The sequence below is a fragment of the Octopus sinensis genome, linkage group LG2 (assembly GCF_006345805.1).
Source record: "Octopus sinensis linkage group LG2, ASM634580v1, whole genome shotgun sequence".
Classification (NCBI taxonomy): Eukaryota; Metazoa; Mollusca; class Cephalopoda; order Octopoda; family Octopodidae; genus Octopus; species Octopus sinensis.
The window spans coordinates 66072933-66094445 of record NC_042998.1 but is presented as its reverse complement, the minus strand read 5'-3'; the positions used below and the strand labels follow the sequence as shown (position 1 = coordinate 66094445).

Here is a 21513-nt window from a genome sequence, read left to right as displayed (position 1 = left end):
AATGTAGGCCACTTGCCCAGAAAGAATATAAGAGACGTCATGACAATATAGCAAGGTTTGTCCATTGGACAGTTTGCAACAAGTGTGGAACTTCCCAATCTGAACAGATCAGGTGAAAGAGCATAATAGACCGGAGCTAGTAGTGGTAGACAAGGTGCACAATATATGCTATAAAGTTGATGTTGCACGCCATTTTGACCCAATAATATTCAAAAACGAAGGCGGAAAGTTAGATAGATACAACCCTCTTAATTACGAAATTGCCCGGCTATGGAAAATGAAGAAAGTAAGATAGTGCCAAATGATGGTGGGTCCTTGGGAACAGTATCTGAAGGCATCAAGAGTAATATAAAGTAAAGTGGAATGGAGTGCCCAGCAGAACTGTCAGAAATTTTGCCTCGTTCGCACGGCCAGAATAATCAGAACAGTATTGAATATCTGAAAAGAAAGAATAGCATGGTAGAGTAAGATGAAGGTAGTAAGCCAGCTATGCATGTCAGACTCCAGGAGCTCCACCAACTCCTATCATCAAGAGAAAATAATATTAATAATGATGATGATGATGATAATAATGATAATAATGATGATAATAATAATAATAATAATAATAATAATAATAATAATAATAATATAATAATAATAATAATAAATGCCCTGATGCAGTACAAGGCAGTGGCTCTCATGGCTTCTGATCTTAACTGATTGGAAGTGTTATCATGTACATTGTTTTCTCTTGGTATAAAAGATGGGCTACAGCAAATATTCTGCTCAATACCACAGATTTGCTTGTCAGTTGTTTGACCTTAACCAGTTGACCATGTCCCTTAGTGGCTGACGATATGTGCATCTCTGATCACGAGCAGAAGTAGTGGGGGAGCATCATAGCCATGTGTTGAAAGGAATTCCTAGAAGTTTGGATATTTCACCTTTGGAAACACGGGTGGTTCATTCAACATCCTTAAACAATCCTTATTCAAGGACCTTTTGAGCGGGATGGGCTACTCAACCAGAAGAAAATTGTAACTGGGCCCCACCTGCAAGGTCATGTGCTGTTTATTTTGATTTGAGATCACCATGTTGCGCACGTATGGTTGTGATGCATATGCCTAATGTACCCTTATCAGACGGGTAGTCATGATGGGTATACTGGGCTTCGTATATTTTACCCGAGTGTCACTTTGATGGCATGCACTGCTCTCTCACTCAATAATAATAATAATAATAATAATAATAATAAAAACTACCAAAACAAGAGATTATTGCTATATTGCAAAGAAATAAACATCGTGAAGGAAGCAATAATAATATTGAGAAGAAGAAGAAGACAAGAAGAAGAAGAAGATAAGAAGAAGAAGAAGAGAAGAAGAAGAAGAAGAAGAAGAAGAAGAAGAAGAAGGAAGAAGAAGAAGAAGAAGAAGAAGAAGAAGAAGAAGAAGAAGAAGAAGAAGAAGAAGAAGAAAAAGAAGAAGAGGAAGTAGAAGAAGCGTTAAGGACCAATTATATAAAATGCAGAATAAACAACACTACCAATAGCGACAAATACAGAATGTGTGGTTAGAGGGCTGAACCTGTATGGGCATAGTTAACGAATGCCCGAAATTTACATATTGTGAATACAAAAGAGGCAATGAAAATGTGAAAAGAATGATCTCTTTGGAGCTCTGTGGAAATTACGGCCTAAAAAGGGCAAAGACGTGAATGAGCGAACTCCAGAAGGAGTCCGAAAATGAGAATTGAAAAATCCTGTGGGAAATAATGTTCCAGTGCGTTCACCTAACCAGAAATCCGAAAGCGGACATTGTTGTGGTAAATGAAAAAGAAAGAACATGCATGATAATTGACATAGCATGACCCTGTTACAACAGGATCAGTGTGAAAGAAGAAGGGGAAAACAATTAACAACTATGACGATTTGAAATGGGAAATACGAAGATTGTGGTCACTGAAGAGAGTAGACGTGATACCAATAGTAATTGGTGCACTTGGTAGTATCAGCACCCAACTACCAGCATGGCTGGAAATGACTGGTGCAGATGTGAAGGTAGAACACTTACAAAACTCAACATAGCTTCGAAGTGCAATTCTTCGCAGGGTTCTTGAAGCAAGACCAGCTAACAAGTGTCACCTTAGCCTGCTGGTAGTGGATACCTGGCGCTTTCCATTAGACCATTAAGGATCAGAAGAAAGAAATGGAAAAGTCGGCCAAATACAAAGTATACAAAGTATGTGAGAACATGATTGAAACAGTCGTGACCTGTTACAGAAAAAAACTCCAGTTATGGCCAATGAAGGAACTTCACAGATCCCTCTCACAATTGTTGCTCTGTAATCTACAGGCGCATGCTTAGAATAGGGTTATTCACTCTAACTATTTTGCTACTGTCCAGCAACTTTACACATATTCACCGGATGGCACCACTTCCTTCTTAAACAACACATTCATTTGCAAATGTAAGTTTATAAAATCGACGAGGGTTCAAAAATAATGAATAAAGACGGTACCCAATATTCTCTTGCGTATTCTATGATATTATGAAGAATTAAAAACTGTTTAGTTTCAGAATAACTACATTTTGAGCAGACATGATATATTGCTCTTCACTTCATAATCTAATCGTAGAGGTAAAACGCATAGCGGCAAGACAGAGTTTAACCTTCAGAATTCTGAAAGTTGCATCAATATTTTGAAATGCTAGCAGACAAAAGAAGGCATAAGCAGCAATGGGAAAATGTTGAAAGGAATGATAAAATGTTCCTTGTCCAGGATATTTTAATCTACAATGACAAAGAGGCCGTTGCAAATTGGCCAGATCTCATTTTCAATGAACACGTAAAATAAATGCTTCCCACCTTAAGTATCAAGCCAACAATATCCTGTTGTATCTAGGAAAGAAATTGGGAATGTATCGAAATACAAAGAACAGCAAATAAAAATAACAAGACTTGGGAATTGAAGTAGAAACAATCTCCATAATAATAGGTGATTTAGAATTATTTAAAAAGATGTAGATAAATGTAGAACGGAAATTCTAAGGTCTGTACATATAACAAATACACAAATGATATCTAGAGGTGGTAAGCTATGTGCATATATTACAGTGAGTAACTTTCGAAATAATTGGAAAATACAGACACAAAAATAAACACATATTAAACACAGCTGTGCTTGTGTGTGATTTTAAGTAAAACAATGATGATAATAAGACGCCAGAATTATTTATTACACATACTAAGAAATGGGAAGTAATCATATGCGCGCACGTGTGAGTATGTGAGCGTATGTGTGTATGTGTGTGTGTGTGAATGTTGCATGTTTTTGTTCGCTGTGTGTGTGGGGGGGGAGTTAAACATGCTAGCAGAATTTTTATCTGAAATTACATTCGATTGAACCATAAGAGACAAAATTTGCAAAACATCTACAGGAAACCGTTTTGAAAATTGTTATATATTTATGAATTGTGAGTAACTCAAAAGAGCTTGGAATATCGTATAAATAATTGGAATATGATGAATTTGAATTAACGCCAGTATATTTTCGTTTCCTTAAAGCTCAATGCCCGTTGTATGTAATATTCTTTTTGTGAATACATTCTGCTAAATGAAACTTGCTATTTCTTTCTTTTTTTTTTTTCAAATTGGTAAAGACATTTCAAAGAACAGCTTAACTGGATTTCAAGCTTCGTTGCATAAAATCCTTTGTGACGAAAATGATATCGGTTATATGCCAACAAAACATAGCAGTCCTGGTTTAGGACGAATGTTGCTGTAATTCAGCCCCAGGAGACACCGTCTCCAGCCGGCTATACGACACGATCTGTGTCCCTATATTTTCGAACAAGCACACATATCGTTTCGTGTAGCCAGTTGGAGACGATGTCTGATGGAGCTAAATGACAGCAACATTCGTCTTAAACCAGGACTGTCATGTTTTGTTGGCAAACGATCTTTACTCTAGAGTACTGTTGCTGAATATCTCTCGCTGAGAGATTTACAAATAGCAATTTTCGAAATTGATAACATACATGAATGTTTAGATTTAAGTCTGAATGTAAATCGGACGAAAGGAAAAACCACAGCCGTTTTCTATGCCTGCTTGTTTCCTCATAATGCCTTTCTTTCTAACCGCTCGAAAGACAAAAGATGTTTCCATTTGTCCTGGTCGTTAAAATAATATACTCGCTTGTCCCTACATCAGTCTTTGTATTTTGTTTTCTGTAAATTTGATGTGTGTGTATGTGTGTACACAAAAATATCATCATCATCATCATCATCATTGTCGTCGTCATAGTCGTCGTCGTCATCATCATCATCATCATCATCATCATCATCATCTTCATCATTATCGTTTAACGCCCGGTTTTCATTATGGCATGGTGGGACGGTTTGACGGAAAACTCGTAAGTCGTAAGTGCACCAGTTTCCAGTCTATCTTGGTGAGATTTCTGCGGCTTGATGATCTTCCTAACCCTAACTACTCCCAGATTGTAGTGGGCGCAGTTTATGTGATGAGACAAATACAGACACACATACTCACACACATACTCACATACAAATATATATATTTATACACGCACACACACACACACACACACACATATATATATATATAATATATATGTATATATATATATATATATATATATATATACGATGTGTGTATGGAAATACATTAGTGTGAAAAAATCAAAACATTGTACAAGTCTTCTGATGAAGACTCAAAACTTTCCTATATATATATATATATATATAATATATATATATATATATATATATATATATATATATATATACAAGGAAAAAGCAACAAGAATGGATTAGTTGTTTAGTACAATTGTTTCAAACGAAGAACAGATTTATTAAAAGCTGCAAATATTGAAGCAAATACAAGTGTTTGGTGAAACGAATAGATGTGTGATCAACATCTTCTCATATATCAGGAAATTACATCTGCATTATTATGGATACATTCATCTTCTCTGAGAATAAAATCTCTCCTCATATCTCCGGAAATTACAGCTGCATTATTATAGATGGATTTACCTTTTCTGTGAAGCTAGCGATCCTTTTTAAAAACCTTTTATAAAACTGTGCATCATTAGAAAACATTTTAAGTCTGCTTACAATCTAACTTTGCTTTTCATAGAACGCTCTTCGATACTTCATGAGTGTAGCCTCACCCCCTAGGATGTTTGGAAAACCCATATGTGTTTTGGCTGATGAATACGGGGCACTTGTATTTGCTGCAATATTTGCAGCTTTTAATAACCTGTTCTTCGTATGAAACAATTGTACTGAACAACTAATCCATTCTTGTTGCTTTTTTCTTGTTTAAAATCACCCCACATTATTTTATGGTTGATACCATAAAGATTTTTGGTGCATCTAAGTTAAGTACCACATTCATGTGAATTCATTGGAGCTCACTTGAATCTTAATTGTTTTACTGAAATTATATATATATATTATATATATATATACGGCAGCGACTTACATTTTCCGTCTACCAAATCCCCTCAGTCAGCAGTTATTATAAGACGATATAGCAGTTTTCCTTTTTAGCTATGATGTGATCTATTAAAGAAATCCGCTGGAAAAGGCAGTTATGACGTAACGCGTATCCATTGTTTTCTTATTTATTTCTGGCAAAAACGTTAGCACGCTGGGCGAAATGCTTAGTGGTATTTGGTCTGCCGTTATGTTTTGAGTTCAAATTCCGCCGAGGTCGACTTTGCCTTTCATCCTTTCGATGTCGATAAATTAAGTACCAGTTACACACTGGGGTCGATGTAATCGACTTAATCCCTTTGTCTGTCCCTGTTTGTCCCCTCTATGTTTAGCTCCTTTTGGGCAATAAAGAAATAAGAAATTTCGGGCCATGTGCTTGGAGTGGAAAAGAATATTCACTTCAAGAAATTTCTGAGTAATTTTGAGTGGTTCTTTACCATTTTAATAATTCAATTGTTAACTGCTGAATTCCGAGTAAATTCCCGATAGGGTGAAAGCCCGGTGCAAATGTCTAGGTATACCAAATATAAAATGTCGCCGCTAAATGTGTGAACACTAAAATGTTATGGGTATGGATTTTCAAGGAATTCGCTTGCAAGTTGGTGGGTAAAAAACCTTTGAACTTTAATTAAAACTGTTATTATTGTCATTACTTTATTTTTATATTTATTTTTATACTTTCTAAACTTTTCTGTATTTTCTGGTCTTTCCTTTTGTCGTCTCTTCCTACTCTGGATGTCCTTACTCTGTTTTATCTAGTCTGCACCCGTTATTTCTCTCCTTGTTTCTCTCCTTGTTTTTTCTGTGGCCCTTTCCGTAGAAGACTTTTTCTATTCCCGAGCGTTATACTAATACATCTGTTTGTTTTGTACACCACCTGTCTTCGTCTTTTGTTTTTTTCGTAAACTCTCCATATATATAATATATATGTATATGTAGATATATATATATATATATATATATAATATATATATATAATATATATATATAATATATATATATATAAACATACATAGCTATATTTTTCTTACGAAATATATAGATTGGTAAGAAGTACTCAAGCCGAAATGAGACGTTAGAGTGGCATAAAAAACAAAAGGACAAAGATTCAGATTAGGCTCACAATTATCTAGACATATGTGCCCGGGTTTGATCAAGATAAAAGTCGTCCAAAATTAAAACCTATATTAATATATCGAACTTAGAAAAAATATAGGAATATTAAAATAAAAATTAGATATATAATTCTATAAATATGAGCTTAGAAATATTGCGATTATATAGCAAAGGATAAAAAATATATATGAGAACGTTTCTAAAAGATTTGTAAAGATAGTGAAAAGTTAACAATAAATGTCTAATAAGGTTTCGAGTTACAATTTTAGATGAAAATATTCCTACAGCCGACTCTGCAGTTCATTCTTCCAGGTAATAAATTAATCTTGAAATCCATTTTCGGATAATGTCCCAGTCGTCAGGGAATAATTGATATCCACGGTAGATATGCCAAAGTAGGAAGCAATCGCGTACTCATATAAAAGAACAGGTATATATATATATATATATATATATATATATATATATATATATAATATATATATATATATATGCATGTATGTAAATAATGGACGTCTTTATAAAGGCTGATGTGAGTAAAAACTACGTAACTCAGAGAATTTATTGAAATTTATATTCGGCAATATACTGTTATATATAATAAAATATCAAGTTGTGCGATTGAAATTATTGAGTACATCCGGACATATAGAGTCTCATGAAAGTAGAGTAATATCTGTGATTACATGAATAAATGGCGTTGGAAAACTTAAATATAGTAAGATTATACAGGCGAAGGATAGTATAGGATTCTTTTATGCACATCCTACACCTACCCATAATTATATTGTAGGGGTGGGTTAATCTATAACAAGCCAAGATAGTGTGTGATTTATATTTTGTAATTTTAGATCATGTATATACCTAGCCTACGTCGTTGAGATTCTGTATTTTATCTTATTGAAAGAATTTAAATGGTTTCTGTACCGTCTCTGAAAATCTACGGTAATTCCTATGTATACTCTTGGTGCAGGTGTTTCACTTGCCACGCTGCATTTATAAATTACATTTTTACGGAAACAGAATCTAGTGAGGGGCCATAAATTGGCCTACTTTTAGTTGTGATTGATTACATTTAGATTTGGATAGAATTACATTTTTGGTTTATTTGTATTATTCGGACTTGTATGGGGTAATTTATGATGATTTAGGATTTTAGTCATTTGAAGTTGGAATTTATTTCTATTTATGGATGCAATAACGGATCCCAAATTAAGCGTGGTGGGTTAAGTTAATTTTATAGAGAATTTGTAGAAGATAGGGTAACATTTGTGGTTCTTAGAAAAACTTAATTTCAGAATCCTAAAGAATAATCTAGATAAATCTATGATTCTAACAGAGAAATGACAGGAGCGAAAAATTTCTCTTTTTCTAGAATTAGAGTGTGTTACAGAATTGGAATATTCTGATGTGGAGTATTTATATTTCTTACGATTACTAAAATGTTTGTTATTTATCTTAGCATGGTTAACAAACGGTTTGTGTATACGTTTATAATTTAAGGGAGAGTTCGTTTTAAAAAAATTCAGGATTAATGTCAGAGGAGAGGTTAGCTATTTTGCTTTTTGAGTTTGGTTTCTGGGATTTGGAAAATAGGATTGTGAAAGATACTTAATTTTCGGGCGTGATTATAAAATGGGACATACGCACTAAAATCTCCTCATTTGCCGATAGGTTGGAGATTCTAATAGAGGTGACCGTAAAAATAATAATAGAGTTAATTTAGGAATTATTAGGAGGAATATTTATATATTGTGGTGTATGATTTGGTTTGCGGTAAGGTTAATTTGGTGTTTAAATTGTGTCGCCTAAACTGTTCGCAATCCTAATGACAATACCAAAAGATTAACAAAATTCAAGAAAAAAATTCCTAATGAGTTTGATAAACCATTTGCTATCAAGAGATCGACGTCCCTACAAAGATCACCAGAGACGTTTGGAAGGCTTTTACTGATTTGAGAAAGGAGATATAAACCCACAAGATCTATCAACACGGCCGAGTCAGACTAACAGATAGTAATGCTGAAGTAGTTGGTAGGGTCACTCTAATCAAATTTCGCTCATTAAAATTAATCAAATTAATATATATGCAGAGAGAGAGAAGAAAGAGAGAGGAGAGGGGGAGAGAGAAATTAAATAGATAGATATAGACATAGGTATATATAGATATATAATTTGAAGAAAATATAGATAGATAGAAGGGTGTTCCCCTTCGTGCAGAATATATACATACATACATACATACATATATAATATATATATATATATATAATAATGAGGGAGATAAATTAATGTTAATTTTAATATCAATTTAAAGCCAGTAGTCCAGCATACAAAAAATCTGAGAAATCAGAGAAAATTCTAATATATGTGTATATTGGCAGGGCAAGACATATATATACAGATATATATATATATATATATATAGAGAGAGAGAGAGAGATGTCTGTGTTTGTATGTGTGTGTTTGTGCGAGCGCGTGTGTGTATGAATATGCAACAGTAAATGCATTGACAAAATACAATGTGAAAAACATGACAGAGCGATAGAGAAGTTTCATGAAAATAAACATGAAGCAGTTGAATGAGTATTGATTGATGAGTGTAGGGAGGAACTGTTCTATGTTAGAAGGAATATATTTATCTTACGTATGAAAATATTTTACTTTTTTGATGTTCTGTCTTGCAAGGATCAGCTCGCAATTTCCTCCTAGGCATAAAGTATCCAACAACGTTTTATAACCAGCAGTCATCTTCGAGTTCTTCAAAAGAGTATGTCGCTTGTTTATATAACTGCAGTGAATTATAATCCCTGCTGGTGAATATGTTAGAATTCTCACAAAGAGATAAAGAGACTTAGCCTTGGGCGTTTCGTACAAGTATCATACTAATGCTTTTCTGTTGATAAATTTAAAATACAACAAAATATAGAGTCGCGTGAGCGTTTGTGTACGCGTGTGATTCTGTGCTTGTGTGGTGGTTTTTATTTATGAAAACATAGATTTTCATTCTGCTTTATTTGTTTATTGATCTTATCAAATATATTATACATTACTCTTCGGAGTTATATTTCTTCCTCCCTCTGTCTGCTCATTGCACACACACTCGCCTGCGTGAGCGCATATATATATATATATATATATATATATATATATATGCATATAAGTATATCTGTGAATATGTATATATATATATATATATATATATATATATATATATATATATAGGATCATACACACACATGTACACCCATACATATAAACACAGTATACACGCCTACATTTCTTCTTTACATATACGCATCACTATTTTTCTTCTAATCATATCAGATGCCTTGACCAATTAATTTCAGGCATGTTGGTTTCGTTCTTTTTTTTTCTCTCCAACAATTTTGTCTCCAACTTTTATCTGTCATCATCTATCTTTCTTTGGAAAAGCGTAGGCTCGGCACGTTAAAGACTTTATCCATTTTTCGTGCGCAGAAACCCTGTTTTCTGTTCGGCTATCAGGATTTTCTAATTAATATTATAATGGACAACATCTATCTATCTATCTATCTATCTATCTATCTATCTAATCTATCTCTATCTCTCACAATGGACGGACGCTAGTCATATCGGCTCCACGTAAGTTGGCCACTTTTACATGTTTAAAACTCCTTGTTGTCAAATATTTTGTTTTAATCGTTGTGCAAGTTCATTCACTAAAAAACCTGAGAATTATTCACGTAGAATTCCGCCCCTGTATGGGCGAAATTACAAAAAAACTTTCAAAACTTTCGTGGGTTTTTTAGCCATTTTACATTTTGAAAATGGCAACTAGAAACCACGTGGCTAGCCCGCCAGTCATGCAGAACGGTAGCAAAACACTATTGCTACCACTAGCTGCTAACATCCCAGCGTGAACACCGCTGTCACCACCATCACCACCACCAACAACAACAACAACAACAAAAACGTCGCATTCACCATCGCCGCGACCAAAGACATTAACTTAGATTTCCCCTCACTCCCCACACCACTTGTTGATGATAAAGGGACAGAGAAAGGGATTTCAAAAATGAATACAAACGAAAACATGAATGCCAGCACCACCACCATCACCACCAACAACAACAACAACGAAATTGGCACAAAGCCGCCTACCAAAGACAACACCGCCAACACCAACACCACTACTACGACGTCAAATGCTACATCCAAGCCTTCTGCTGCTAATACCGCCAACACCAACACCACTACCATGACTTCAATTAACACTGCCACAATTAACACTTCTACTGCCAAATTCAAAACGATTTTGCGGACGTAACAAAACAAAAAGAACAATTGTAACATTCACCACACAAGAGATAAACCGCACAAAGGCACTCTTCTCCAAAGAAGGAGACAAATTGCACCTTCACATTCCACAACACATCGTGGAAAACACACAAAAAAAAACAATAATTTATAAAGTAATAAACAAAAAAACAAGAAGAACAAAAATGCACCGCAGGAAAAAATCGATAAATGCCTTCGTCCTGTATGGGACTCCAAGGAATATATCAGTTGGGGAAACAAATTTGGTACAGTCCAAGTACGTTTCCTCAACGAAAGTTTAGCAAAACGTTTTTCCACATTGGAGCTGCATTCGGACGACTTGGTAATGATACCAGTCTATTTAAACAAAAGGGTCACGAAAGTCCAAATAAAAAACATACCATTTGATGTCGAAACACAATGGTTGGTCTCTGCCATCTGCTTTGAAATGTCAGAGACAATGTCAGAGACAAACATCCTGGAAATCGCGGTTCTAGGAGAGAAAGACTATGTGGGCAAATCAATCGAATTCCTGCTTCAATTGGATGAAGCAGCAAGAGAGAAGATACCCACCGCTATAGAACTGCCAGGAGGCTACAAACTCTATATAGTGGTAGAGGGCAGGCGACCACGCTGCTATTTGTGTGGAAGCGAAACACACTTGAAAAAGACGTGCCCAACCACTGCACACCAAGAGCAACAACAACAACCACTACACAAACCAAAGCACTCCGGAAAAAAAGCTCTACTACCCACACACCACCATCAACACAGAAGACGACAAGAGAAGCACACCAAGCTAATCCGTCATCAACCAAAAACCACTCGACACCTGAAAAATACCAACACCACCATCAACAGCAAAACCCAAGGAACAGAAAAACAAGAAAAACACACACAAACTGATCCCCCATCCCTTATACCGCACTCAACACACAAAAACACTCAACAACCAACAACAACGAAAACAACAACACAACCACTTACACAGACATACATAGAAGCCCACAACATACCCCTACCCCCTTCTGATTCTCAGAAATTTCGTCGGAAGACGAAACCAGTGAGGAATGGCAAATAGCTACAAAAAGAAGGAAAAAAAGAGCAGCAGAAACACAACCAAACCAAATGCAAACACGAACAAAGCAGGGGGAATACATCTCCCGAAGACATTTCAAAACCCAACGCAAAAACAACAGCCACACCAACACCACAAAAAACATATACAGCAAAATGCTCACAGCCATAGACACCAAAAACACAAATTTGATGGAATACATCCAATCAAAAACAAACATAACAGAAGATGACATAAAAACAACAATCACCCATACACAACACCACCAGACCACATCAAAATATTACACATCTCAAAAGTCTGCACCACACACTCAAAGGCATTTTCCCCAGTGCGGTTGGTAAATGCCAAAATATCTCACAAAGAAACTGTACTGGGATCTTCCGAGGACAAACCAACGGAGGAGAAAGCAAAAACTTTCGAGCAGTAAGTAACCCTCTGTATTCTAATTCATTAGAACTATGATCAAGATTGGTTGTGTAAATGCGCGTGGCTTGGGGTCCCCTTGGAAACAAGGGTACCTCTTAAATGACATAAAGTCACATAAGTTAGAAATCATAGCCATAAGCGAGACCAGACTCCACAATCCGCGGGCCCTAAAGACCATGTTTGGCGGACAGTTCAACATTTATTTTTCCCCCTGTCTGCCGAGAATGGGCGGTAGTGGCACCGCGGTACTTTTTCACAAGAGTCTGGATCTCAATGTAAGGACAATATTCGTAGACCCGGAGGGTAGACTGGTCGTCCTGGATGTCGACGGCAGCAATGGGTGCGCTTTTCGACTCGTATCAGTTTACGCACCGCCCTTAACAGGTCGGGCGGATTTCTTTCAACGTCTAGAAGTTTTCTTGGGAACGTCTCGTCCTTTACTCTTAGTGGGGGATTGGAATGCTACCTTGGACACGCATGTAGACTACGTGGGTAGAGTAGAGATAGGAATAGACGGGGATGCAAATGCCTCAGAGACCTGCTCAGACGCTTTCAACTGTCTGACAGGTTCCGACTAGACCACCCGAATGCGCCAACGTGGACATGGAGCAACCGCATCGGTCGTCGAGATCGTATCTAGATAGGATACTGTGTAGGACAGTAGATAGAGATAGCATAGGATGTCCACAATTCCACATAGTCAGCTACACGGTTCACAAACTTGTGACATGTACGCTAGACTTAGGTAAGACACTTAGGCAGGGTCCCGGATACTGGAAACTAAACGCGTCTTTCCATCGAGACAAGTTTTCAGAGACCGGATTAGCACACTAGTAAAGAGGGCTTTGACGGGAGCCATCATCAACAACAAATGGTGGTTGGCCCTCAAGAGAGCAGTAAAGCAGCAGAAGCGATTAGGTACAGCAAAGCACTAGCCATAGATAGAAATAGAGTAGAGGGTGAGCTAGTTAAGAAGCTAGAAGAGGCAATTAGAAGCGGCATCGCATCCGACGTTTTGGCGGCGAGGTTGGCCCTCGACCAACACTTCAACGCCAAACACGAAGGATGTGCTGTCAGAGCTAGGATGCGTGCTCTAAGGAACGAAGGTGTGGAGCCGCGAGAGAGGCCGGGTGGCAGAGGCGCAACAGGGCAACAAAGCCACCATTCGGTCACTGGTAGATGAACAGGGGCGCGAATTGCTCGAGCCAAGTAAAATGTGTGAGGCCTTTCAGCAGCATTTTGCCCGACTGTTCGGAACGAGTGGAGGGCAAGAAGTAGGGTGGACTTCAGTGCCTACCTACATAGCCTACCACGACTCTCGACAAGAAAGGCAGGGTGCTGCGAAGGTGCCATCACGGCGGCGGAAGTGCGGGAAGCGATGGCAGAATGCTCGAGGGACAAATCACCGGGTTTGGATGGTCTACCCTACGAGCTTTACAATTGTATGCCAGACTTGTTTGGAGATCTCTTGGCGGCGGTGTACTGCAACTGGCAGCAAAACGGGAGCATTCCTGGTTTTGTGAGCCGAGGAGCCGTAACACTGCTGAAGAAAGATCTAAACAAGGGAAATGTAATAGATAACTTTAGGCCCATCACTCTGCTTAATGCAGACTTGAAAATTTTGGCCAAGGTGCTAGCCAAGAGGTTGGCGCTTGTCATCGAGAAACTGGTCGACAAGGCGCAAACATGCGCCGTGCCAGGCCGGACCATCCATGACAACCTCCATCTGATGCGCTACATCATAGACAGGGTAGTTAACGAACCTGGCATGGGTGGGGCCCTGATCAACTTGGATCAATCGAAAGCCTAGGGTAGACCATCGATACTTGGAGGCAGTCCTGAGAGCGGCTGGTTTCGGTCCCGTCTTCCGCGGCTGGATAGCTGCCTTGTACAGAGGCATCCGTTCGGTAATCCGCGTAAATGGACATCTATCGAGACCTTTCGACATTGCACGTTCGGTCCGTCAGGGATGCCCCCTCTCGGCGCTTCTATACGTATTGACTCTTGAGCCACTACTGCGGAAGCGGCGACTCTAAGGGGCATCCCGCGAGAATTGGGATGGGCGGACGAGCGTGTCTGCATACGCGGACGACGTCACCGTCATAGTGTCTAGCCACGAGCACATCGAGCTGGTCGGCGAGACACTGAAAAACTACGAAGCGGTGACAGGAGCGAAAATCAACCGGGAAAAGTCAGTGGGCTTGCGACTAGGCACCTGGAGAAGCAAGCCCATGCCGTCCACCAGCGCCTCCGTCGTGGGACGCTGGACCGACGGCCCGGTTGAGTTGCTCGGGGTCTGGTTCGGTCCGGACCTCCAAGTGGAGAAGAACTGGAACGAGATATACGAGTGGGTGGTCACTCTCGCCCGGCAATGGGCGAGAGGAACTGTCCCTAAAAGGTCGAGCGGAGGTGGCGAACACGTACATCGCGTCCGTCATCTACTACCGCCTGACCGTCGTACCTTGTCCCGACCCTACCATCACCAAACTACAACGCATCCTCTTTCGCTTCTTGTGGAAAGGATGCGTCCCGATGGTCAGGCGATCCATTTGCTGTCAACACCCGTTAAAAGGAGGGCTGGGCATGCCGTGGTTGATGATGCGCAGACACGCGCTGAGACTGCGACATCTCTGGCTCTATGTAGACGACGGTGAACAGGTGTGGTCGCCGTTTGTGAGGCACGCTTTCCCGCAGCTCGTCTCCATGACCGAACTGCAGTCGTGGATCAAAAAGAGGCCGAGGAAGGGCGAATGGCACCGCGAGTGTCGCGTTGCTCTCAAGCAACTCTGCCGTCCTGGGTCGACCTTAAGTGACTTCAACACAACCAAAGCATTCTATAGGGGTTTAAGGGAGGGGAGGTACGACGACGAGCTCGGGGCGAACCTGGACGTCGACGAGGAGTACCTGACCCGCCTGTTCGGGACGACTTTCGGGCCAGGGCCCATGGACAACTTCCAGAGATCCCTGGCCTGGCAGTGCTACTGAGAAGCGCTACCCGTTCGGGATAGCTCTACAGACACGGCTCGAGAAACACGGGGCCGACCTGCCCGAGATGCGGTCAGAGCGACGAAACCGTTCTGCACGCACTCGTTCAGTGTCCAACAATTTCCGACCTGTGGGCTTATGTCGAACAACTGCTGTCACGTGTGGGACGAGTCGGTTTATCAGCTGAGTCTATCGTCAATATTGTCACGCCTCCTTCCTTCAAACGGGAAGGAAGAGCTATTTTCATCATCCTTGTGGCTATGGCGAAAAATGTATCTGGTGGACGCGTCTGAAAGGATTGGAGACAAACACTTTCCTCTGGTCAATCTCTCATCAACTTCTTCAAGTACCACTTGAAAAGGAAAGTGAGAGTAGAGAGGCAAGTTTTGTCTAGCGAATGTTTTAAAAAAAGATGGGTGAATGTAGCAAGAATGGCACGTATGAATGACGAAGCCACCTTGAGCATAGTCCTATGAACCCAGAAATCGAAAACAGAGAGTTGCTTATTTGCAAAAAAAAAAAAAAAAAAAAGAAATATAAAATGTGACTTCATTGACCGAGGTTACCGTGGTCTTTTCCGTAGGCTTTTCTTTCCACGCGTAAACCTCACCTGTCCTCCCCTTTACACTTCATATTGACATTTCTGTGATAACGATCCCTATTGATCAATTTTTTTTTCCTCTCCCCCCCTTTTTTTTTTTTTTTTTTTAACCCCCTTTTTTTTTTTTGTCCACTTTCTCTCCTTTTACGATCCCTTTTGATCGAAACTCCCCTTCTTTTTTTTTTTTTTTTTTTTAAACCTTCAAAGAAAAGCTCTACCTTGTAATTTGTCTATCTGTGTGCAGCCCTGTGTGGCTAATAAAGAAAATATCTATCTTCTATCTATCTATCTATCTATGCACAAATATATACATATATACATATACAAACACAAACACACACACATACACACACACACACACACACCCACATATATATATATATATATATATATATATATTTATATATAGATATTTCAATACATGTGTATATTTAGGGATAAACCACTAGGTGGATAACCAATATGCTAGAAGAAGATCACATACGATCTAACTACAAAGAAAAGAATGGTCTCCAGAGAAAACACCAGAACATAAGCGGCCAAGACAGATGAAAATTACATAAAAATCAAGAATTAATCGTATACCGATTTCGTCTATTACCGATAAGTTACTAGCGTAATTTTTCGTCCGCAGACTGGTCAATACGTTCGTCCCAATTCAATATAATTTGTAAAACTAAACACTGGTTGTCTTTATAAAATTAGACATATGCTCAGTTCCACCGATTACATTGGGGTGGTTTTCAAATGACTAAGTTCTGGCGCGCTAAATTCCGGAAACAGTTCTGCATCAGATAATTTACTGCAGTTAATGTTGCCGATGAGATAACATAATTATTTTAAAATTTAAATAATGGGGGTGATAATTTGAATATTAATTTAATTAATATCAATTTAAGACTAGTAACCTAGCATATATAAAAAAAAATCTGAAAAATCAGGAAAGATTTTGATACATGTGTATATTTAGGGATAAACCACTAGGTGGATAACCAATATGCTAGAAGAAGATCACATACAATCTAACTACAAAGAAAAGAATGTTCTGCAGAGAAATTCAGCAAACACCAGAACATTAGCGGGCAAGACATGAAAATTATATATAAATCAAGAACTAATCATATACCGGTAATTAATTTATCGGTAATAGACGAACCATCCGATGTTGCGCACCTGCAGCAGGTCTTGGACTCAATTTACAGATGGGCTGAGGACAAGACCGAATTTAAAACTTTCACGGTACACTGGTCCACAGAGGATTACAATCCTAGAGCCGAAATCAGTGAGGGGCCTGGGTATCAACAGTGATTATACCGCTTTCCAAGTACACATTACCAGGATGGCTACAAATTGTAGACGACTGGCTGGATGGATCCTGAGAACGTTCAGAACCAGAGTAAAGGAAACTATGTTCGGTCTCTGGAGGACATTCGCCCTCAGTTTCCTGGATTACTGCTCCCAGCTATGGTCACCAAACAGTGTGAAATTAATAGCGGACCTTGAAGCAATCCAGCGAAGCTTCACAAAGAATATAGTCACATAGCAATAGCTCAGCTACTGGGAAAGGCTGAAACAACTAAGCCTTACTCCCTATATATATGTACACACACACACACACAAACACACACACACACACACTCACATATATATATAATATATATATATAATATATATATATATATATATATATATATATATATATATATATTTATATGTGTATATCTACATATATATATTCTATGTGTCTGGGGAGAGTCATTTTTTTGTGCCTTATAATATAACACACTCACCGGTCAAATTTTACCCGTATTTTTATTTTCCTAAAATTTTCGGTGTGTCTTGCAATCTTTTCAATAGTTTTGGAAATTTTTCCGGTGATTGAGTTATATTATAAGGCACAAAAAGAAAATGACTCTCCCCAGACACAATAGAATATGCTTGAACGCACGAACTCACATAAAGAATCTTGCAAACAAAATCCCAAAACGAAATACATATATATATATACATGTATGTATATGTATGTATGTATATCTATCTATATATAGATGTGAAGGCGCATGGCTCAGTGGTTAGAGCGTCGAGCTTACGATCGTGAGGTTGTGAGCTCGAATCCCGGACCGGGCTGCGTGTTGTGTTCTCGAACAAGGCACTTTATTTCAAGTTGCTCCAGTTCACTCAGCTGTAGAAATGAGTTGCGACGTCACTGGTGCCAAGCTGTATCGACCTTTGTCTTTCCCTTGGATAATACTGGTGGCGTGGAGAGGGGAGTCTGGTATGCATGGGCGACTGCTGGCCTGCCTTCCATAAACAACCTTGCCCGGACTTGTATCTAGGAAGCTAACTTTCTAGGTGCAATCCCATGGTCATTCATGACCGAAGTGGGTCTTTACCCTTTATATATGTATATCAGCAACAATTTAGATTAAAATGTATATATTATATATATATATATATATATATATATAATATATATATATATATATATAATATATAAATATATATATATGCATTATATAAAAATCTTTAAACTTTTCAAGTGTTTCAGCTTCAAAGCTGCGGTCATGCGGGGGCACCACCATTGAGTGTGCTACAACATCATGTGAAACTTCTTAGATCTTTTAATGCGGGAGTTTGATTACGCTGCCCTCATCTCTTTTCTGCTGTTGGTTAGACTTATCTGGAAACCTTGAGAGGACTGGATCGAGTTTTGTTTTGAAGAGACCTACATTCAGACCTTGGCGGTACCCCGGGCATTTTGGAAAGATATTCAAGAGCGGTAGGCCTTTGAATACTAAGCTGTTGCAGTATGTGGTCCTGTGTTTTGATGCAGTGATATCTGGCAATATGCTGTGGCAACTCCATTCTGAAGTTTGTATAACATTCAATGCCAAAATCTGGTATAAGGTCTTCCAGGACTTTCCAGATGTATATCACTGCCTATCTTTTCCGTCTTCGTTGTAGGGCGAAGTTCCTTTCAGTCTTTCCCAGTGTCTGATAATCTGCATTGAGACGCTTTACTTTGTGTAGCCTAGTTTTCTTTCTTCGCATTCTGTCGTGAATTGTATATTGTGTAGTAACTATCGATGGGAGCAGCTGTCTAAACGTATGACTTCCAAAGGACCACCAACAGGATATAGAAAGCAATTATATCCAACATGACAATCAATTTTACTATCTTTAACCAAAGCCATAATTAGGAATTCCACTGAAACAAATTGTAGTTTGTATAGAAAAATGTTACATAAACTTAATGTAAAAGCTTCATGCCTGGCATAAATGTTGTATATGAAATTTATATTCTTCTATATATTATTTCGTTTTGAAATTTCTGACAATTTTAAGTATTATTTTTAGAAAATATGCTGCATATTTACACTAAATAGCCTCTGGTTCTAAATTTCCTAGGAAAAATAATCTATAGATTTCTGTTTAGCTGATGCAAACCATTGTGCATAGCTAACGTATTTCTACTACGTTTATCTATTTTTCATTCCAGATCGTTACTTATCATTGCAGAAATCCCGAACTATACTAGCATATTACAAAAGCAATGCTTCGATATTTTTACCGATATTGCAAACATGCTAGTTTGTTTCTACTCGTGACCTAGCTTTTGTGTTCCGTTTCAGATTTACGTTTCATTTCCTTCTGTTTCACCTCATAATTATGCAACAAATCAAATACTTATATCCTTTATACCCTATCTTCTGGATATATGGCATTCATCTCTGGAACAATAATTTCCTCACACTCGAAATTTTCTTTCTTCTTTTTATTGGAAACAAGTAGTTTTTCAATACGAAAACTGCTCCAGAAATTCCTACTGCAGCACTAACAAAATATATCAAAGAATACGGATACTTGCGTATGGTAAATTTTTGCATTAGCACGTGATCATGTTATGGTTTATTTCTTCTTTATATGTGGTGGTCTGATTTATCAGTTTGATCATTCTTATACGAGAAAGCGGAACAAAGAAAGATTAAACATTAATTTTCAATAGCAAACACTCGTACAAATTTCATGTATATTCTAGTTTACTACAATGCATATTTGTCCTCTACCAATTCGATTCACAAAGCCAGTATATTCGAATTAGTAAATACACACACACACACACAGACACACACACACACACAGACACACACACACACACACACACAGACACACACACCACACACACACACACGTGTATGTGTCTGTATATAACATATACATTATATACATTCACATAGACCATCGTTTGTTTTGCTTTCGAAATTATGCATTGAACAGCAATAGGGGCCAATTTATATGCTTTTATTCTTTCATCGCATTATGGGTTTAGCCCGAGGCAGGAACCATGCTGGAGCACCGCGTTTAAGTGTTTAATTGTGAAATTGAGGCGCCTTGAGGCGCCTAGACGTCAAGCATTTAAGATGACGTCTGTCAATCGTAGGTTGTAATTTTTATTTCGATAGCTCAAAATCCTGTAGGCCAATTAAGTGTTTGACCACTATGTATAAAATGCATCCAACCTCACCGAAAGGATGTACCAGTTTCTCGACAAATAAATCCTTCCCCATAAACGAAAAAGTTATAAACTCGAAAATTACTCATTAAAAATAAAAACCCAGAAATTTCAGCACAGCATGATTGAGTTATAATGCAGTTAACGTTGTCAGAAGGGCACTGAATATATACAAGATATATCCTTTCATACAAGGTTTTCTGCAATACAGTATGGGATTGTGGAACAAGAAATTGCTTCTCAACCACGAGAAAGGCTCGTATATGTCAGATAACATCAAAACACATCATTAAATATTCCTGGGCGTTACACATGCACACTCTCGCTCTCCCCTCTCTGCCTTTCCTAGATTGCCTTCTCAAACGAGCTGAAAACAATAAATTACTGTCACAAAATGTTTGATAAGGTTGTCTCACACTTGCTGCACATGGATAATCTGAACTTATATGCAAAAGATGACAGGTAACTGAAAGGGTTATTAGTAACTGAAAAACGTCAGTGTTGACATCAATATGGAACATGGCTTTCACGTGTATGCAAAACCTACATTCAAAGGTGATAAACTGACAGACAATTAAGCTGCCCGACTTGATAATTATTTATCTATCAAGTAACTGCAACAAGAAGGCTTTTAAACATATTAATGTTTGACTCAGTTAGAGTTTAAAATAAATTACATTAATCTGAGTGCTTACTCTACACATTTATAGAGTAAAGAATTATTATTCTAAAACAAGAATATTTGTCGACTGCGACTTCGAATATTCGGCTAGCCAAGACATTAACCGACGTTGGCTTACATGGCCTCATCTACGAAGTCATTGTCAACGACATTCTTGTTTAATATATACGAGGTGTTACCGAAAAGAAATCAGAATTTTGCAATATTATTTTATTCACTTAGTTTTACATGCTTACACATTTGCACTACTGGAAGCACTGCTGGAACTCTTTCGAAGTTTTGCATATTAACGCCTCCGTTAAGAA

The 21513-nt window shown here is 38.1% G+C and overlaps 1 long non-coding RNA gene across 1 annotated transcript; it reads left to right on the top strand.

Moving 5' to 3' along the window:
- Positions 1-3873: 3873 nt before the first annotated feature.
- On the top strand, positions 3874-21199 carry LOC118762282. The gene is made up of 4 exons (XR_004998035.1): positions 3874-3961; positions 13102-13109; positions 19438-19443; positions 21189-21199. It is a non-coding gene; the product is annotated as an uncharacterized LOC118762282 (long non-coding RNA).
- Positions 21200-21513: the final 314 nt, after the last annotated feature.